The sequence below is a fragment of the Hemicordylus capensis genome, chromosome 1 (assembly GCF_027244095.1).
Source record: "Hemicordylus capensis ecotype Gifberg chromosome 1, rHemCap1.1.pri, whole genome shotgun sequence".
NCBI lineage: Eukaryota > Metazoa > Chordata > Lepidosauria > Squamata > Cordylidae > Hemicordylus > Hemicordylus capensis.
This window is the reverse complement of record NC_069657.1, coordinates 219,106,110-219,125,860: the sequence shown is the minus strand read 5'-3', so window position 1 is coordinate 219,125,860 and position 19,751 is coordinate 219,106,110. Positions and strand designations below refer to the sequence as shown.

Below are 19,751 nucleotides of genomic sequence, written 5' to 3'. Positions count from 1 at the left end.
TCATTTAAGCATGTGCGGTGGTCATTTTAAAAAATATATATATTTTAAAAATAGCCGCTGAAAACAAAATGGCCACTGTGCATGCTCAAATGGCCTCTGCGAGGCGTGGCATGCCCTAGCGCCTCACAGAGGCCATTTGAGCATGCCCAGTGGCCATTTTGTTTTTGGTGGCCATTTTTAAAAAATTATTTAATTTTAAGAAATTGCGCCCCCCCTTCAAGTAGTGCCTGGGGCACGTGCCCCCCCTGCCCCCCTATAGATACGCCCCTGGCTTCACTTTAAATATTCGAGCAAGGGCAAAGCACAGCACAGCAAGAGAGCATACAGAGGAGCATATGCTCAAAGAGGAAATGGAGTAAGTGGGAAAGGACTGAACTGCAGCTGAAAGGCTGAATATATTTCGAAGTGGTGCTGGGTGAAATCCTGACCATATATTATAAACAGAACTTTCCTGTGCTATAAACATGCTCCTTGTGATAGCTGAGTCATGGGAGAGCGCTACAGTTTATGAAATAAACAGTTCTATGGACATTGTATAACAAGGAAAATTTTAAGATAATTATATCTCACAGTGTAGAATGTTCGGATAATTCTGTTCTCCATTACTGAAACATTTTAGGGTACTTACAATTATTCAGCAAAAATGGGCAGCAGTGTCTAATATATTTTATTTCACTTTGCAATTAACAATACATGCAGAATATTAATGCAAATGGATGTTGTTACTTATCAGTACTACATGTGCAGAATATACTCCTAGAGGTGGGCCATCAGCATTATGTACCTCCTTATATCAATACTGCCAGCAGATTCTTTTGCTATAACCATGTGTCAAGAGCCCAGATGTCAACCCTTATCTGCAGTTCAAAAAGGTTAGCAGTAATAACCTGTGTGTATGAATGAGCCATCACAGAACTAATATGGCAGATGATGTGACCCCAAACACAATACTTTTTTATTGAAGTCAGTTTATACAGTGTTGATTAATTAAGCGATCAAATGTGTGAGTGAAACAGCCCTGAGTGATTTTTTAAGGGAATATCCCCCCCCCCCAAAAAAACATGTGGTATTGGGTTGGGTGCTGTTTTCAGAAGAGGGTAGTATTTGAAATATTTCCATGGCTGATCCTGGGCTTGGGCAGATTTCAGGTCTGTTGTTCTGTGACAGCACTATGGGTGACATCATACACATGGAAATCCCCTTGCACCCCATACAATATAGTCTCCCAGTCCTGATACTTCCCTGAGAAAAGATATTTTCAGCCTGCACCTTGCCCAATTGAGTTTAAAGTCACTGATTTCGGCCCTAATTGCATGATCCTTCCAAATCAGCAACTTTATGATCATATTCATATTATTGGATTGACACTGGTCTAGAAACTTAATTTTGGCTAGATTTTGTCATATGATGCTAACAGGCAATAGGATGTAACTTAACAATAAAAAGTAGTCAGTTGAGGAATCAAAAGAATTCATACCAGTGGCTGATATCCTGGCTACATTACTCAGTGGAAGTAATTAATTTCCTATTGACATTAAGTAGTCCTTTAGAGTAATTCCTGAGTAGTAGTACTGAAGAACTTAGTCTGGATGTCAGCCAATGTCTGCATTCCTGAAGTGCTGGCTCTCGAGCTGTGGTGAAGTCACAGAGCTGTAAGTAGATTGCCATGTTGCCTCCAGCTGGTTGCTGGGGTGAGGCAAGAAGATGGGGAAATATGCCTCAATGGGAATTTATTAAAGCTTCCTAATACAGCTCACCCAGTCTTTTCAGAATATAGTTGTGAAATCCAATACATTGTCAGAAATTAAAGATTTTGATTAAAATTTACTTCTAAAAGCCAGCTTCAGGAGATATTGTGTGCTCTATCAAGAACCTCCTTGTTGTGGTCTCGTGCAATTGGTTTGCTCATTTTCATTATCCTCAGGATCCCACTTTGACTGAATGATTTAAACGGTGTGTGTTTACTAGCATGGACAGTTGCTGATATTTGTGTAAAAATACTCAGAGCTTCTTCTGTGCCATGGTATATCATTAATGAATTTGTCACATCAGTTCACAGAACCATCCTTAGTTGCAGTTTGTCCCATCTCATGTTAAACATGTGCCGTACATAATGCCAACTTGGGAGTTATTTTTATTTATAGTTTTAATGATAGTTGATAACTGTGAAATACGATATGGCTATGCACACAGGCAGCCAAGCCAAGGCTTGGGCAGCCCAGCTGGGTTTGGCTGCTCGTGTGTACTGCTGAGCCCAATCCCGGCACTGCTGTGGCCCCAAGACTGAGTTTCGTACCAGGCATGTACCAGGACTGGGATCGTGTGTGTGCTGCTTGGGCTGCTTGCAGCCTGAGCACTCACAGAGTCGGGCGCCTAGAGCACCTGACTCACGGGGGATTCCCCCAATGCACTGCTCTCACCGTGCAGTGGATGGTGGGATATCCAGAGACCAGGATGCATTGTCTGGGCCTCCAGAGATCCACACTGCTTCCACGCTGCTTTAAGCAGTGTGAGCATGTGTGGTCTGCATGTCCCACCAACACACTTGGATCATCTGGGAGGAAGGTCAGCTCATCCTTGGCTGCCTGCCCGCCTGCCCACCCAGTTCCAGGTCATGTGAATAGCCTTATTGTCTGACTTCCAGTATGTGGCTGACATCCAGACTACGTTACTCAATAGGACTCAATTGTTACTCTATAACAATTACTCTATAACAATTGTTACTCTATAACAAATAGGACTCAAGAGTTACTCTAAAGGAGCCTTAATTTCAATAGGACTTCAGCGGAGTGATTTAATCAGTGTATTTTTTGCAACCCTACTTGAAATGTATTCTCGCTTTTGGAGTTTAAAATAGCCATTCGTAAATATGTAACATCAGAACCCTTAATATGCTGTATTACAGGCACAGGATTAGTAACTAGAGTCTGAGAGCTGCAGCATCTCTGCCTTCCTCACATGTAATCCAGCAGAACAGCTGAGCAACTTAAGTTGGCTTACTACGTCATTTGTTTTGTTTATTATAACCCAAGCATGGAAAACAGGAATCCTCCACAGGGGACTTTCCTGCCTTCTGTCTGTTGCCAATAGAATCTCCAAGAGCAAGCCAGGGCACCTTGTCTCCACAACGTTTTTAGGGTTCTCCGTTTGTTAGGCCCACATTTAGGGTTCTCAGCTCTTGAAATCAAATATCCTGATACTTCAGTGAAGTCTGAGGCTGGAGCCCGTTAGGTGCCTCTCCCACTCCAGCACAGCATCCCTCCAGTGGCTGTTGCTGATGTCTACCTTATGTTTCTTTTAAACTGTGAGTCCTTTGGGGACAGGGACCCATCTTATTGGTTCATTATTTATTTTTCTATGGAAACTGCTTAGAAAACTTTGGTTGAAAAGCAGTATATAAATATTTGTTGTTGTCGTCGTGGGTGACAACATAAAAGCAAGAGCTGCCAAAGTGTGAGAACTAGAGAACTTTGTGTTTTTGTTTGAACGAAACTGGATGCAGAGCCCTGTGTGGTAGGTCTGGGGCTACAGTCTGACATTGATGGCAGATTCAGGGGCAAAGCTCAGCTGTTGTTGTTGTTTGGCAACGTCTGGGGTGGAGCCTACTTCAAAAGCTGCCTGTTAATCTAAGACAAGCCTGCACAACATAAGGCCCCGGGCCTGGATCCAGCTCATGGGGCCTTTTTTTGCTCATCTGCATCAGGGATATCCTGTATCAGCAGCAGGATAGGGATGTGCAAACTGGTTCGAGTTCGAACTGGTTCAGTTTGACAGTTCAAACTCAGACCAAACCGGGCATTGGTTTTGCCCTGCCAGTCTGAGTTCAAACCAAACTGGCCCCGGTTCAAAGCTCCTAGGGTCCATTTTAGGTCTGCCCTCCATTTTGTGACACTTTGTTTTGCTCAATTCGGCTCATCAGCTGTCCTCCATTTTGTGAGACTTGTTTTGCTCAATTTGCTGACTTTGCATTGGCTGAGCTATTGATTCTGTGATTGCCAGCAGTATGTTGGTGTGTTGTTTTTGCCTTGTGCCTAAATTCTTTGCAGTTTGCATGCCGGGTTGGTTGGTTTGACTGCCTTGAGCCATCTAGTTAGGTCTTGTTGGTTTGTGGCTGTTGTTGTGTAGCTAGTCTGTGCTGTTGTGGTGTTTGGTTTGATCCCCTTGGCTTTGCAGTTCTTTCTGTGATTTTTTTTTGGTTCCCAGTTGGCTGGCTTCTTAGTTGTGTCAGTGTGTGGGTGGGTGGGTATCATGATAGGGGCACAAAAGTGGGGTGGGTGGTAGGCACCCAGGGGTGCCTACCACCCACCAAACCCCAAGGCAATCAGACACCTCTGATTATTAGTGAATTTCTGAAGTATTTTTTATTTTCCATAGGGAATAATGGGGATTTGTGGCAGCCCCACCCCACCCCTTTGGGTCTAGCCAGGGCATCCCAAAGTTGTCCTGGGAGCACTGAAGGGCTGGCCTCAGCTGCCCCATGCACCCCCAAGTTGCTAGGAATTATTGTTATTTATTTATGAATTTTTAAATAATTAATTTTGGGCTGCATAGGAAACTATTGCTAGACCTTTCACCTACTGACCTAGTTAATTTAAGGTCATAGTACAGTGTATTCTTCTGAATAAAAAAGGCACAGCAATGTTTTCCTATGGAGCCTGAAATTAATTCTTTGGGCTGACACCCCAATTTCTCCTTATCATCATCATCATCATCATCATCATCATCATCATCATCATGAAGTGGCATTTACTCCCTAAACACCTGCCTACGGGCAATAATGGGATGGATGAGGGATAACAATTGAAGCTGAATCCAAGCAAGCAAGATGGAGGTGCTCATTGTGGGGGATCAGAATTTAAGGGATGAGTTCGATCTTCCTGTGCTGGATGGGGTTACACTCCACCAGAAGGAACATGTACGCAGCTTGGGAGTGCTCTTGGATCCTGGCCTCACCCTGGTATCTTAGGTGGAGGCTATGGCCAGGAGCGCTTTCTATCAACTTTGGTTGATTCGACAGCTGCATCCATTCCTTGAAGAGAATGTTCTCAAAACAGTGGTGCTTCAGCTGGTAACGTTCAAGCTTGACTATTGCAATGCGCTCCATGTGGGGCTGCCTTTGTATTGTACATAGTTTGGAAACTTTGGTTAGTTCAAAATGCAGCAGCCAGACTGGTCTCTGGGGTAACCCAGAGAGACCATATTATTCCTGTCTTAAAACAGTTGCACTGGCTGCTGATATGTTTCCAGGCGAAATACAAAGTGCTGGTTATTACCTTTAAAGCTCTGAATGGCTTGGGTCTGGGCTACCTTAGAGAGCGCTTTCTTCTATATGTTCCCCATCGCAAGTTGAGGTCATCTGGAGAGGTCCGTCTCCAGCTGCCACCGGTACGTCTGGTGGCAACTCAGAACCAGGCCTTTTCTGTAGCAGCTCCTGGCCTATGGAATGCACTCCCCACAGATATCTGCAGTTTAGGCTCGCTGTCGGCCTTTAAGAGAGACCTAAAAACTTACTTGTTTGGCCTGGCCTTCCAGGGTTTGTAAATTGTTTTTAAAGCATTTTAATTAGTTTTAAATAGTTTTAAAAATTGTTTTTGAATTGTTTTTATATTGTTCATAGCACTGTGTGTTAAATGGTGTGTGTTTTTATGTCTTTTTAAATTTGTTGTACACCACCCAGAGTCTTTGGATGGGGCGGTTTATAAATGTAATAAATAAATAAATAAATAAATAATCTTCACCCCTCTCGCTTCACTGGTTGCAAGAGCCTCATTTATAGAAAAAGATGGACAAGCATCCCCCTGCCTGGGTTAGAAGGGAGCCTAGTGCTGCAAACGGTCCTCTAGTCCAAAATGGAATCCTGCCCATATGTGTGAATGCACACCCTCCTCTGTCAGCACTTTTAATGGTGGTGGTGGTGGGTAGCAGCAGTGATGGCTGGAGTGGGATGGACCTGCAGTGGCAGCAGCATCTGGTGGACACAGGCAGAACACACCCCAGAAAAGTAGAGGGTCACTCTTTCAGTCAGCTCCCTCTTCTCTGAGAGGAGATCTGTTACAGATTTAACCCAGCCTTTGCTTTAGAACAAGCTCACATGAGGGGAAGAAAAATGGTGAATCATCCTCTCCCTTGCTTTCACCCACAAAGACTGCTTCCCAAAACTTTCCTGGTAGATAATATGCTGCCACCACTCCCACTTATCAAGAGCTTATTCCCCCCTGGCTTGAGTGAATTTCCAGGGAAGCTCTCCTTCTCTTTACTATTGGAAAAGTACACAAAGACCACACAAAAAGCCATGTGCAGGCTTAAACATGGTGAGAAAACTTGGTAGAGTTGCTGAGCAATCAAACCTGATTTGTGTGTTGCACCAGAGCAAGCCCTTTCCGAGCCCCCACTTTCCTGAGTTTAAAATCCACCCAGAGAGGCTTTTTAAAGTTGCAAACAGCAAAAAGAAAAACCCCGGGTGGGGTGGGGGGAACGTCATTCAAAATACTATAGATTGTTTCCGTCTGAGGCTTTCTCCGCTTCTAGTTACAGGTAAAAGGAACACTCAGTAGGTTACACGATTACTTCCAAAGAGCACACCTGTTGCAAAGAATAGGGAGGTAGGAAAATCCAAAAGCACTTTTAAAAGTTTACAAAGTCTTTTACAATGCCCTGTTGGAATGGAACAGGTTCACCATTTCTTAGCTTAGTTACATTACAGATAAAACACCATAGAACAGTTGTAAGGATACACAAAGCACACAAAAGCAAAGATAAGTTTCTGACGCAAACTGACAAGCACACGGCTCCCTAGATTAAATTTTCAGAAGCCAGAAAGCCCTGGCTTCCTTCTCCCTTGAACTCACCCGAAACTCCGGGATTGAGAATTCAAGCCCCTGTAGTCCTATCTCCCTGGGGCTGCAGTCATCCCTTTTGCAGCCATTTTCCCTGGCTGCATGTCCTGCTCTCTCCTCCAGCCTAGCTTCTTCTGCATAAAGAAGACGCCTCATGGCCCTCAAGGTCCTTCCCACCATGTGCTGAGTAGCTGATCCATAGAGGTCACTGCCTGTCAGTCAGGACAGGGTTTACTCTTTAGGGGAAAGGAGGGGCTGTTCAGTGACTGATCACTACAGGGTCATTTTCCCTCCTCTCTGGAAATTGCTTTACAGCACTGTCTTCTTCATGTTTACTGGGAAATATGTCCAGTGATGTATCCAGTGAGGCTAACTCCCAAGTAAGCCACCTGAAAGCAACACATTTTAGGAGCGGTCTCTGTTTGGGGCTGACATACACCCAGGTGTTTGGGGCTGGCATATACACACCGAACACCCAGGTACTCCACTAATAGTGATGTGCACAGAACCGGTTCGGGGGCCCTATTGGCCTCCGATCCAGTTCAAAGAACTGGTGGTTCTGCTGGTTTGAAAGCGGCAGGGGGTCTATCTTTAAGAGTGGGGGATGGTGCACTTACCCCTCCCACCGTTTCCCCTCTGCTGGCATCTGTGTTTTACAAAGCCCATTGGGGCAGCCTTGTTGCCCCTGCCGTCTTGTTGCCCCTGTCTTCCGGATATGACCAGAAGTCTCCTGTGCACCAACACCTGTGCCGGGACGCGCAGTCACATCGGCGACCTCTGGTCACATCTGGAAGACAGGGGCAAGAGGGCATCAGGGAGATATGCTGCTGCCCTGATGAGCTTTGTAAAACATGAATACTAGTGGGGGGGGAAGCAGCTGAAGGGGTAAGTGCACCCACCTCTGCTCTTAAAGATAGGCCCCTGCTGCCTTTGAGCCTCCCCGCTGCGGTTCCGTGCACATCCCTACCCACTAACAGAGGAGGGACAGGGCCTAGTTTCTGGTTACTATCTTTGGTTAAAATGGGGTTTCTTGTGGGCTCCTTGATGGGCAAGCAGGAAGATCCACAAGTAACTGTCAAGATGATACTCTTCTGTGCAAAAAGGGTACAGCTTCCGGGAATAAATTATCCCAGTCTACACCTCTTTAACGTGAAACAAATATCCTCTGTTAATACAGGGGTATAGTTTGGACAAATTATAGGTTGGGGCTTTTTCTCTTCTGTACATAGCTTTTATTGTCTAACAAAATCCAATATAAACCATATAATGCAGAGTTTTGGTATGAAATACAAATTTTACAATGAAAAGGCTTGCATCAAAAGAAGTGCATAGATTAGAATAGATCATCTTTAAACATAAGCATGCAAAAATTAAATAATAAACAATCAAGGCTTGAAAAAACTCTCTCTCTCTCCTGATCTAAAAGGGTACTTGAAATAATACTGTATTTTGGCTCCAAAACGCTGACACTAGCTTGCATACAAAAGATAGTTCATCCTAGCATCTCAAAAAACATGCGTAAAGGATATAATATACAGTTAATTTTGCTTCTTTAAAAGTATCTTTAAAAGTTACATTTCTCAGCCATAGGGCTGGGCTGACTGCCTGGTCAGCTCCTGATGCCTTCTGTATGTGCTCTAGAGCCCTATGGCTAATTATGGAGAAACTTTCACTCCAATAGCCCCTCCTAATTCAAGCCATTTAATTTATGTTATTTAGTCCTTGAAACGTTGCTGTGAGTGGAGGCAGGGATATTGTTTGGGTTAGTTGCATTTTTTTGGTCCTCATTAAGGTCAGACTGGTCCCTTATCAATGTAATGCCTTAAGTACAGAGAAACTGCTGAACAGCACAAAGGTAGAAAGGTTATTTTTTTCCAGCTTCCAAGCAGTTCTGGCACAAAAATGGCTCCTGTCATGTCAAGCAGGAAGGCCAGATTGCCTTTATCCATGACATAACTAATAATTCATTTCATTGATATCTTCAATAATTAATGTTAATGTAGTAATTAATACACTTAACATTGACCTCAGCCACACACCCCCCACACACCAAACCTTGGTTGGTTCAGCCCACTGCGTCATATTATCCAAGTTATTACAAATAGTAGCTTCATCTATCTTAATATGGCAGTTGTGGATGTCACTAATTGACCCTGCATTCAGTCTGCATTCTAATCAGCTTATCTTCATGAGTAGTCCTATAATATTTCTCTGCTTTCACTTCCAGTGATGGTGCATTTTATTTTAATGAAGGGCTGATACATGTTGCTGTAGTGGCATTTTGCGAGGGTTGGGGGAGATCATTGAAACGGTTTTGCTCTGAGAAACTTGCACAATGCATCATAAATCATTACATTTTAATCCTTTGCAGCTGGTACAGTAGACATGTTTATGCATTTTTCCTTATTGAAAATGGTCTTTCTAAATGCATTGCTTGATCGGGATTAGGAATGCAACGTGTCCTCAAAATTGGATGAAACTTTTATAGCACTCTGCACAAATATCTGGAAATGTCAGATGTTACTTGAAAAGGTTGTGGCTCTGATTCAGGAGTTCTCTTTACCTTCTGCAGTTTTTCAGAGTAAAATAATGACTCTACTCAAGCTGGGTAACACAAAAACATTATTTGTGTAGCTCAACGATGGTTTATGTCAATGTCTAAACCCAAGCCTGCCCACAAACAGTAGTTTGTTTAAGACCAGCAAACCAGGGTCCAAAACCATAGAATGGTTGGAGTTGGTTTGCAGACCACAGTTTGGGCTAACTACAGTTCTGCATTATGTTTGAATTCATAGTCTATTGACAAACCAATTAGGGCAAGATCTGCTTCAGAGGAGACAAGAGTTAACTTATGAAGCTGAGTCCTCCTGAGCTGATGGGAAAGTCAAGCAGCTCTAAACTAGACACCTCTGGCAAATTTTTGTTAGACCTAGGAACCACCCCCTAAATTTTGGAGCCAGGCAATGGACACAGTGGCACACCTAGGTCATTTTGGAGCCTGGACCTGAAGGGCTTCGGAGCTCCCTCCAACCCACCATGAGCCCCCCCCCGCCGCCGCAAGCCCCACCACCACAAGCCCCCCCCCGCGATTAAAAGAAGCCCTGTGCTGCACTGATCCTTTGCATGGCCGAGGGGGTGGCGGGTGAGTTGAGCAGGCCTCCCCCATGGTGGTCCTCTTCCTCCTCAGGCCTCCCCGTGGGCAGCCACGGCAGGCCATGGAGGCCAGTACCAGCCAGGGGAGCCGCGTTAGCCAAAGGTAAGAGTGTCTCTGAGTACCCCTTATTAAATTGCTGTAACATGTTGATCATCCTTTAACAGCGTGTGGCAAGGCTCCAAACATTTTTCTTGGCTTGGGTAAGCTCATTATGGCAAATGTTTGAGAGCTGTATTCTATGCATACTTGTTCAGGGCTCTGATTCCTCACTTTGCCATGCTCAGTCTGCCCCAGTGCATGAAATGAGAAAAGATTAAATTCTTCTGGACACTATTTATTATCTTTTTATTCTTCTGTCCCTTCAAGGAAGCCAATGTAGCCTATTTGGATCTCCTCACCTCCTGCTCCTCCTGCTCCTCCTCCTCAATTTTATACTCACAAAAACCCAATGAGAAGCCTGACTAAGCCAAGGTCACCCAGTGAGGTTTATGACTGACTGGGAATTTGAAGCCAGTTGTGAAGGAATGAGGCCTGGACCTCTTGGGTTTCAGTGGATAAGCCTGCCCCTGTATTGTGTCATGTATTAATGTTCTCAAACCTCTTGTAAATAAGCCCTGATAAATGAATTGTGTTACAGTATATTCATAAAAACTCTGCAGTATTGTAAATAGGATTTCTATATGTATGCAAATCCCTGAACATGGAGAAGGCTGGCAGGGTCAAAATGTCATTCTTGGTTTTCTATAGTTTCCCTTTTGGTTTAGCATTTTGACAGTTGATTTTTGGAGGGAAATTCAAGAAATGGAGGGAATTTTTGTTTGTTCTAATTGGATGGCTTAAAAAACTGTTGGGCCAGAGAAACTGTGTGTATTGGGAGTGTTTTGCGAAGGAGGTTAGTGAAGTCAACAGAGTCCTGAGAGAGAGAGAGAGAGAGAGAGAGAGAGAGAGAGAGAGAGTCTGCTGGAGAGAATCTTGGAAGCCAGAGAAGTCAAGTCTCCTGGAGAGAATCAGAGCTGAAGGTTGAAGAAGACGGAGAGTCCTGGGAGTCAGTCTGCTGGGGAGAGAAATCCAACTGAAGTCACAAAGAAGAAAAAGAAGAGCCAGGCTGGATTGAGCCCCAGACCTATGCTGTGATCAGAATCACCCAGCAAGCCAGAAGCTGACAAGAAAGCACAGAGGATTCTGAGTAGGAACCAGTATAGAGTCAGGCAGTAGATGTGTTTTCCCAGTTTTTATTTTCCCTGACCTGCTCTGTTTGTTTGAATTTGTGTTTGTTTGTTTTTTGCTGCAAAAGTAATGTTTTAATTGAACCAATTTTTCCAAAAGTTTTTTTAAAAAAAATAGAAGCTCCCCCACCACCCGCCACACACACACACCTATAAGCCTTTCCACACTACTGAGGATTTTTTGTTTTTTGTTTGGAAGGGCTGTTGTAGTGGATCCAACCACATCAAAAGTCCACTTGGTGGCAGTGGTAAAAAGGTTAGGAGGAACAGAGGGCTGTTCCTCCATACGTGGTGGTAGCACTGGGATAGCTGTTCTTCCACACCTGGTCTTCTAATTCTTAGAGACGAGTCTCATGATCAGTGAGACTTGCCAGATGGGGTTAGGTGGAGAGAGCGGGCTTAGCCCACTCTCCCCGCAGATGAGCAAGCCTGCAGCCCTGGGCGGCTGGATCGGCTGCCCACATGACTGCTGGCTCCATCATGGAGCCGGCAGGTGCGGAGGGGATCAAGGGCCGTGTGGCCCCCAGAAGTTCCGGAATGCACCGCGTGCGTGTGCGGGGCACCTTGGAGAGCCCAGCCTCCCGGTTGGGGGTCTACTCATGTGTCATTGCGCTCCACAGCGACACACAAGCAGAACGCCGAGGTTAACAGAGCACTCACTCCGTTAACCTCGGCTAAGGGGAGGGGTAGTTTTGGTGGTTTGCTGCTGGGAGGGGTTTGCTGCCGTTGGTTTGCTGCCAGGAGCTGCGTGGCTCCTGTGTCAGCACACGATTGTCAAAAAGCAGGCTAGGCTCGCTTATCTCGCTTTTTGGCGATCATGAGAATCACCTCTTAGTCTGATACTCTACCCTCGACAACACATAGATCATAAGAGCCTGCTGGGCACTGGTCGGGCTGTCATTCAGGTTTAATTAAATGGATGGGGGCAAGCTGATTTCAGTAGGGGATAAAATTTAGCAAGGTTCACAGTGTCCATCAATCAGTGGTGTCACAGTGTCCATCAATCACGGTTAAATTGCAAGAAGAAAAGGGTGTTTTGTATTGTTTTGTCTTTTAAAGCAGTTGTGATTGCTTTCCTTGTTATGGATGAGAAAATAATGTATGGTATTCTGAAGCATTGCCTCCTGCTTCATGCCTTGTATATGTATTCATATATGAAATTCATGCCTCATATATATAAATCTTGCACAGTCCTGTTTAGTTGTGCATAGCAATTATCATGCAGAGTGTAGGATCTGTGAGCTGTCCAGAGATGTGGGTGCTCTTGAGGAACAAGCATATGTGGATCTGAAGCCTAGCAGAGGAAGCCAGGGGCAGGGACATGACAATGTCTGTTGACCTCCTAAATGATGCCATTGGGGATTAGCCAATGCCAGCATTGACACAGGTGTCAACCTCATTTACAGGTGCCTGAGCCTGCCCTGTCCCCACCATTCCTATTGTACCAATGGCCCATTGTGTGGTACTGTTGTACCAGTGTCGTACTGAGTCTACCACACCAATCTGAAGAGCTTTCATCTATGAGTGTAAGGGATTGCATCCCAGGTTGGTAAGTTAATGCTTCTTTTTTTAAAAAAACAACACGCTGCCCCATAATTAGATGGCTTTAGCAAAAACATTGCACTTACCTTCTTTAATCTGTATAGCTATTAAGGAAAACTATTCTATCACCCAACAAAAAGATTTGCATGCCTCACCTTGATATATTCAGTGCTGCATGCACTCTCGAAAAGGATTTCATTAATAATCCATGTTTTAAAAAGAGAAAGAAATGAACAGAATCTACCGAGTACAAAAGCCTAACAAACTGATTTCCTGAGTACAAGCTGATGTCATCAAAATGCAAATGAACCAATTCCAGTAATATATTTATAGCCTGACAGTGATGTGGCTGATTGGGGATGCTTTATTTAATGCTGCTGGAAAAGTAGAAATACAGTGTCTTTTCTGTTTCTTTCTTTTTTCTTAGTCACAATAAACGAGTTGGCATATAAATGAGCCCTCTCGGGAGATAGATAGATATTTAAAGCAAGGAAGCAGATTAACAAAGCCTTTAAATGCCACAAAGCAGAAAAGTGGTGCATCTGTTTCACCATTATCCTGGACATAACACTCTCTGAGAAATCTAAGCCAAAAGACTCGATATCGAAGATTTCATCTCAGCAAATGTCTTCCAGCTACTAATGTAGGTCACACACATTTGGCATCCTATGAAGGTTTCCAGCTGTCTGGTGATGAATATGGAAAGGGGAGGAATGTGTTTCAGTAACAAAGTACCAGTGATAGCATAAACTATATCTATATATTGGAGGTGCACAGAGGGGGAAATGTTCATCCTAGGGCAGTGAACTTTGGCCTAAATTTATAGATTTCTAAAAGAAACATAATATGTATTACACATTAATGCTCCCATCCTAAATGGGATCAGGAACAGCTCTTTACATACATTAGTGCTACACACACACATACACGTCATGCACATGACCAAATGAGAGTGGGACTGGTGGGGACACAAGCTCTTGCCTCCCTGCACATGAGCGATTTTGCTCTCTTGGCTCTGCCACTCACCCAGCACACAATCAATGCCGCAGCGAGCGTCAGAGCAGGGAGCTGGAGGTGGAAGTCCTCCGGCATCCCTCAAAGCACTGTGCCAGGAGCACTGTGCACTGAAGGATTCCCCCCTCTGCCAGGTGCTTCTGCCTAGGAGTGTGCATGGACCAGTCCAGGGCCACACAAAAGGCCTCCGGACCGGTCTGGAATTCGACCGGTTTGGCGGGGGGGAGTATATCTTTAAGGGGGGGATAGCACTCCCCCCCTGCCGCTCTTCCCCCTCCAGCGCTGGACTTTCTTAAAACGTTCTTGGGGCGGCAGAATTCCTCCCTGCCGCCCCTGCCCCCGTCATTGTCTTTAAAGTTAGCAAGCCAAAAAAGCTGGAACCACGCATGTGCCCTTTGTGGCGCGCATGTGCTTGTTGCTGCCTCTGGCACGCGCGTGCCACATAAATCATTGGGATGTATGTGGTGCGTGCGCCGGCGGCGGCATTGAGCATGTGCGCACACTGCGGAGGGCGCATGCATGGCTCCAGCTTTTTCGGCTTGCTAACTTTAAAGACAACGACGGGGGCAGGGGCAGCAGGGAGGAATTCTGCTGCCCCAAGAATGTTTTAAGAAAGTCCAGTGCCGGAGGGGGAAGAGTGGTGGTGGGGGGGTAAGTGCTACCCCCCCTAAAGACACACTCCCCCCCAGAGCCGGACCATGCCTCCGTGGTTCCGTGCATATCCCTACTCCTGCCACCCAATGCCTTGTGTGTGCTGGCTGCCTGCAGCCCATGCAGACACATGACCCAGAACCTGGGGTTAAGGGCCCTCTGGTGCCCTTAAACCCAGGTTAAGCTTGGGTGAATTCCTGGGCTTGGGGCTGAGGTAGCGCCAGGATGTGGCTTGATCCCAGCGGTGCACACGGTGCCCTTATGAATAGCCTCACAGTATATACATACATACTGGTAAAAGGGCTTGCAATTTGCAAACATTCATCCTGTACAACAAAGTGACCATGCACTCTCCCCTTCACTCCTTGCTAGTTGACCACCAGAAGAGCTGCTTTGTTTTGAGCATGTAATAGTTTGGCTGCCAAGAACCCCTAAAAAGACAAAGTCTAGGAGACTGAATGAGACAGATGAACCAAGATATCTAATGAAACAGTTTTCGTGTTTTCGATTTGTTACTCACATTTCATGGAAATCTGACACGGACAGAAATCCAGTTGAAACAATATAGCTTCTTTGTTTCTGCATCATTCTGTGAAATTCTGGACTTTCTGTCTGTAAAAGTACCCGAGAAAACTACCAAAGTTTGTCGGAAGGCATAATTTCCTGTGTTTTTCCAATGGGAGAGTTTCTCCATTTTCTGGAAAATTAGGATTATTCTGGTGGTGTGGATGAGGTCTGGAACCTGCCTGTAAAACAGCATGTTTCTGTCTTTTGTGGTTTGGTTTGGGAGTTTCATATCAGTGAGTGAGTGAGTGAGGCCCAAGCAGCTTTATAGATATAGATATACTGTAGGTTTAGATATAAATTGCTAGAAGGAGGAGGAGGAGGAGAAAACCAAGTACAAGGACCTTCAGAATGAAACTGAGTGACTCTGGAAAAAGAAAACAATAGTGGTGCCAATAGTTGTTGGTGCCCTTGGTGCAGTACCAAAAGAACTTGAACACCATCTCGGCATGCTGGGCATCAAAACAATTACAACACATCAACTACAGAAGGCCACACTACCTGGGACAGCACAAATGCTACAACGATATCTTCTTTAATTCTTGTATAGTTATCCTAGACCCTTGGAAAGGACTTGATAATTAAAGTACCAAATCCAGTCAATAACATCTGGTAGACTGTGTGTAAATAGCATCATCATAATAATTAATATAATAAAATATTTATTTGCTAGCTGCCCCATAATAAATTGTTCTCTGAGTGGCTCACAACCCACCATTAAAAAGCAGCCAATATAAACACATAAAACACAACAAAACAAAACTTCCCTGCAGCCGACCCCTGGAGTGTCCGAGTGAGGGGCGGGAGCACCGCAAGGAAGCAGCTGCTCATCTGGGTGGGCAATCCGCCTGTCCAGAGACCAATGGAGGATCATCTGCGGGGAAGGGAAGGTTAACCCTCCTTCCCCACAGTTAGCCCCAAAGCTCTTCTCACCGATTGTGAGAAGAGCTTCAGTGCGTGTGAATAATAGATCTGTATCCTTCAGCACCCATATACAAGTGCCTGGAATGTTTACTAGTCACACTTTGTGTTGTTATCCTATTGTTATTATTGTTACTATTTATATGTCACTTTACAATCTCAGATTCTCAAAGCAGTTTACATAGAGAAACAAGAAGAAGGTGGTTCTCTGTCCCTACAGGCCTCACAGTCTAAAAAGAAATACAAGGCAGACATCAGCAACACCCACTAGAAGGACACTATACTGGAACTGAATAGGGACAGTTGCTCTCTCACTGTTAAGTAGAATTAATCACCACTTTGAAAGGTGTCCAGTTAGCAAGGAAATACCAAGAAACTAATGTGTCCCCAAATATGATTGCCATATAAAGGAGGGTTGTCATCTGGATGCTCCTAGGCCTTTAACAGCAGCTTGATATGTAGAATTTAGCAGATGACACTTCTAGTGGCATAGAGATAAACGTGATTAAAGTAAAGTTGTGCCACTGAGTCGGTGTTGACTCCTGGCAACCACAGAGCCCTGTGGTTGTCTTTGGTAGAATACAAGAGGGGTTTACCATTGCCATCTCCTGTGCAGTCAGAGATGATGCCTTTCAGCATCTTCCTATATCGCTGCTGCCCAATATAGGTGTTTCTAGGAACATACTAGCGGGGATTTGAATCAGCAACCTCTTGCTCCCTAGGCAAGCTACTTCCCCGCTGCACCATTGCTGCAGAACAAACTGCTGTTAAAGGGACAACTAACAGTCAGGTTCAAAAGTCTTTAACAAATAAAGTGTAAAGCTGATCTTTTGCACACTATTTAAAAGGCACGGACTTCAGAACCTTCACTTCACTTTCACCAGTCATTTAACCCTCCTCCTGGCTAATCAGTAATTATTTCTATACAAGCTAATCAACTTGCATGCTTTGACAAGTAGCATAATTACACAAGTAATTAGCACTTCAGCTTCTGAATAGGCAGGTAAATAGATCAATTTGCATAGGCAGAGAAACCTAAAGCTAATGGTGAATGAGGGTGTAAAGAAAAAGTTCAAGACAGAAATACAGTCTCCAATCTTGATATCATTAATTGAAAATAAAGGCTCTTTTAAATGTTTTTGAGAATTCATTTGGCAAGTTTGAGAAGATATTTAACAACTGCAGTCCCTCCAAGACGCTGAGGCTATTCTGACAATTGCCAGAAAGCGGTCTAAGGGAGCCTAGCCCACTTTCTGCTGCTTGTTGGGACCACCGGGCTCGCAGGCGAGCCCAGTGGATACAAGGTGGCTAGCTCGCCTAAATCCCCCTCCCCTTAAATGAGGTTAATGGAGCGAGTGCTTCATAAACCTTGTTTATTTGCTCGTGTGCCACCACGTAGTGATATATAAGTAGACCCCTGGCCAGGAGGCTACAAGCAGCCTCCCAGTTCCAAGAGTCCCTCCCAGAATGCCCTGCGATCCCCGCAGCCACCACCTGCTTTGGGACAGAGTGGGGAATCGTATGGGTGGCCGATCCGGCCGCCCAGGGCTACATGTTTGATCGTCTGCAGGGATAGCAGGCAATGGCCACACTCCCTGCAAACCACCGCGAGGTGCTTCACATCACTCATGTGAAGCGCCTCATTATGTGTTTTGTTCATGTTTCCTGAAGTTTTTAATAATCTTTAATTTTTTTAATAAACTGCTAAAAGTTTTTTTGTGTTTTGTTTTATAATCTGCTCTATTCCACTGAAACAGAGCAGACTACATACATATTTGATGGAAAGCAACCCACCCCAAAGAGTCAAATATCTATTTTTAAAGACTGCTAGTTATGTTATATTTGAAATAGATAGGGTTGCTATTGAGAAGAGCACTTACATCTAATGATCCGTGGGGAGTAGCTATCTTAATCCCCATTTATAAAAAAGGGAAACATGACGATCCTGCTAATTATCGACCCATAAGCCTCTTAAATATAATCAGCAAACTATACACCAAACATCTATTAGGTAAACTGACTGAGTGGATGGAATCTAACAATGTTTTAGCTTCTGAACAGGCTGGCTTTAGACCGGGCCGGTCCACCATAGAGCATGCCTTTACCCTCCAATTTTTAGCAGCCAAATACATGCAAAACCCTGGCTCTGCTCTCTATGTAGCCTTTATTGATTTAAAGTCAGCTTTTGACTACATTTCTAGGGAAAGACTTTGGATGAAATGGATGACACCCGCCTTCTGCTATTAATTATTAATCTACACAAGAATTCTTGTCTAAAGGTTCGATATACCCCAAGAGGTCATTTATCCTCAAAAATTTCAACCTTTAGAGGAGTAAGACAGGGCTGCATATTGGCACCTATCTTATTTAACATTTATATCAATTCTGTAGTTTCCCGTCTTTCGACTCCTGCTGTCCACCCTCCAAAATTGGCCAATAGACATGTTCCCATTCTTCTATACGCAGATGATATGGCCATCATGACTCAGACCCCCATAAGATTAAAACGTGCCCTTGGTATATTATATGATTTTTGTAGAGAGGAATCCATTGAGGTCAATTACCACAAAACGAAAATCTTAGTGTTTGCCAAACATCCAAGATATCACAATTGGGTTATGCAGGGGCACAAAATCGAACAGGTCAACTCGTTTAAATATCTCGGAATTGTCTTCCAGTCTTCTGGCTTACAAAATGCCCACTTAAATTTGACCATACAAAATGCTCAAATTTCTACAAACAAAATAAAATCATTTCATTTTACGAGAGGGGCCTCATTCATCCCAGCGGCAATTAAGTTATTTGTTGCTAAAGTGTATCCCTTATTTTTTATGGTGCCCAATTGGGGCCCCCCAGTAATTTTGGCCCACTGGAAGCTGTACAGTCTAAATTTATTAGAGCTATTCTTCAAGTTCCCCCCTGCATTCCCAATTCTCTCACCAGACGAGAAGTTGGTCTCGCTAGGGTTGAATCGGGTTACTGGACCTGTATTATAAAGTTTTGGTTAAAACTGGTTTTTGCCAATGTAGGTCTGGCTTCCCTGGTAATGATTGATGACTTTAACCATAAGTGGAAGACCTTGGTTATTAAGCAGCGTATTGCTGATACAGAATTACAAGCGGATACAGCCCGTCTAAGGAGTGGTATCTATCTGGGGAAACAACTTTTTAATTCCAAACCGGCAGCATATTTAGATAATATTCTTATCCCTAAATTTAGGTGCCCATTTATTCTTGCCCGCCTAAACACCCTTCCGACGGCTGTTAGGGATGGTAGATACAAAGGAATTCCGTTTAACTTAAGGATTTGCCCCGTGGAATGGGTGCTGTAGAAACTACCCCTCATGTTATTTTATATTGTAAATTTTACAGTAATGCTCATTTAAAACTAATTTCTCCTCTCCTGGGGAAGTTTCCAGGGCACTCTGATGTATTTCACTTAGAGTTTTTGCTATCCAATTTTTGTAAAGCGATTACCTTCAATGTGGCTAGGTTTTGCTACATTGTTTGTAGTATACGTTGTAGTCTCGTGTAATATTTTTTCTTTTCTTTTTTCTCTCTTCTTTCCCCTCTTTTCTGTTGTTGTTGTACTGTCTGATCTACAATCGTGATAAAGTTACTCACTCTTACTCTAATGATCCGTGAAAATGCAATGAATGGTAGAGCTTGCGGGCACGGGGAACAATCTGGGTCCTATGAACTTTGCTTCCAAAGTTTTGTCGTATTACATGACTCTCCCATATAGTTGCTGATATTACACCAACCTTGTGTCAAAAGTATTCTTGCATCTCTACAAAAGCCAGAGTAAATTAAACCATTTAGTTTATTCAGTGATTCCATGTTG

The 19,751-nt window shown here is 44.1% G+C and overlaps 1 protein-coding gene across 2 annotated transcripts in view; it reads right to left on the bottom strand.

Moving 5' to 3' along the window:
* The window catches only part of SPATS2L (spermatogenesis associated serine rich 2 like), a 189,627-nt gene that overhangs the window by 149,099 nt on the left and 20,777 nt on the right, over positions 1-19,751 (bottom strand). Inside the window, exon 1 of one of the 2 annotated variants that reach the window (XM_053279013.1) lies at positions 6,849-6,945. The exons of the other annotated variant lie outside the window; for it this stretch is intronic. The gene's annotated coding sequence lies outside the window, so the exon portion shown is untranslated. Of the gene's footprint in view, positions 1-6,848; positions 6,946-19,751 lie in introns of those variants that run through there. 2 annotated transcript variants of the gene reach the window in all.